Source organism: Nicotiana tabacum, chromosome 9 (assembly GCF_000715075.1).
Source record: "Nicotiana tabacum cultivar K326 chromosome 9, ASM71507v2, whole genome shotgun sequence".
In the NCBI taxonomy this organism is placed as follows: Eukaryota; Viridiplantae; Streptophyta; class Magnoliopsida; order Solanales; family Solanaceae; genus Nicotiana; species Nicotiana tabacum.
In genome coordinates, this window is record NC_134088.1 from 33,228,941 (window position 1) to 33,230,947 (window position 2,007).

Below are 2,007 nucleotides of genomic sequence, written 5' to 3' on the forward strand. Positions count from 1 at the left end.
TTATCTTGGTGTATTTTTGGTTGTGAATATTTATTTGGTCATATCTTTAATTGTTATCTTGGTGAATTTCTGGTAGTGAATAGTCGTTCAAAGGTCATATATTTAATGTTATCGTAGTGAATTTCTATTTTAATTGTTATCTCAGGGAATTTCTACCTTAATTGTATTACGGAAAAGGGCCAAAACTACCCCTGAACTATCAGAATTGGCAAATTTGCCCTCCTATTGAGCCAAAATTGTCCCTACTGTTAAATTTTTAGCTCAAACCTACCCTTAAAACTAAAACTAGCAGGCCAAACTAATTAAAAATATTATAAATTTTAATGACGTGTCTCATTCTTATTGGACGAATTTAAACCCCACTCGAAATCTATTAAACCCACCCGTATAACCTCTGACCCATTGGATCAATCCGACCCAAAACTGGTGTAGCTAATTGTCGGTTCTGTCTTTACGAATTGGTTTTAGATTCATGTCTATTTGTTTGAAATCTGCTGCGTCAACCTTCAATTTCACGATATTTTACTACTTTGCTTATTTGTTACTTTGTTGAAAACGTAGGAAATGCATCTAGTTTAAATAACTTTTGTTAGGTACTCAAACAGAGTATAATTGTTGCAAACTCAAATAGGTTACTATATTCAGTGTCTTAATTAAACCTTAATTCCCTGGCACGACACAAAAGAGATGTTGAGCTTACTGGCTTAATTGTCACTCTTTAGCAAATAAGTTCAATGAGGCGGTGAAGATATTCATTCTTACTCATCAGATGGTTGAGCTTTGCTATATCTTGGCTTGGCAGCTTACGACGGTCTAATGAGATATGGGAGCTATTTAGGTTTCTATGTCTCACAAAGGCTTCTTAAGCTTATGACCAAGAAAAGGCTAATCTGAGCTTCCTATATATCTGTTTGCGAGAGATAAAAGAAGCAGAAGACGATTCAGACATTTGAATCTAAAAGTAGATAGAGGAAATCTAAGAACTATAATTTTCCGAGTTGGGAGAGAGAACCCTAATTAATAAAGGAAGAAGATCAAATAGTTACGTCGTATTTTAAGAAGAGAGGGCAAGTTCTTTTTTTGGGTTGGGTTGATAGGTCAGGTTATACGGGTGGGCAGAGGTGTGAGAAAAAAAACTGATAAATCGCATCAAATTGATAATCCGAGTCAAATCGAAAAAAAAAATCTGATTGTGGTTTGGTTTGACTTGGTTAGGTATTGGAAAAGAAAACCCGACCATGATTGGTTTGGTTTGGTTTGGTTTTACAGTCAGACATCTCTATAAAAGTATCCCTATATAACAACACTTCATTATAAAAGTCAAGAATTTCCGGAATCAATTTTCATGTTATGTTATAATATATGTTCTCTATAACAACACTTCGCTATAACATCCAAAAATGTTCGGAACAAACGAGGCTGTTATAGAGAGGTTTGACTGTAACTAAAAAAAGTCAAAGCCGAAACCAAACCAACCCGATAATATATTTATATACTTTTTAAAAATATTTTGTACATATAAATATTATTGTAATGTAATTTATATATATTTCTTAAACTTTTTCACAATTTTATCTTTTAACGTATTATTTCAAGTTTGGACTTAACATTCTTGAATGATAACAAATTTTATAGCCCATAAATGTAGTAACTCAAACAAAGTTCAAATCAATACTAATGCTAACACAAGAAACTCAATTCAACACTAGAAATGATGATAGTGTTGGATATCTATTTTTTAGTTTACATTGGTTTATAATGAAAATGCATAACTTAGTTTATTTTTTCTTTAGTGCTTAGCTATGTAATTAATAGTACTTATTAGCTATACTTATTTTAGCATGACATATATAATATATTTAGATTATATTAATTTTTATTATGGCTTATTAATTAACAATATTTGCTTTATGCAATTTTATTATCTTTGTTATTGAATATTTTAGTATAATGTTATGACTTATCTCATATTATTGTGTTATTTTTTTGAAAAATACTATATATAGT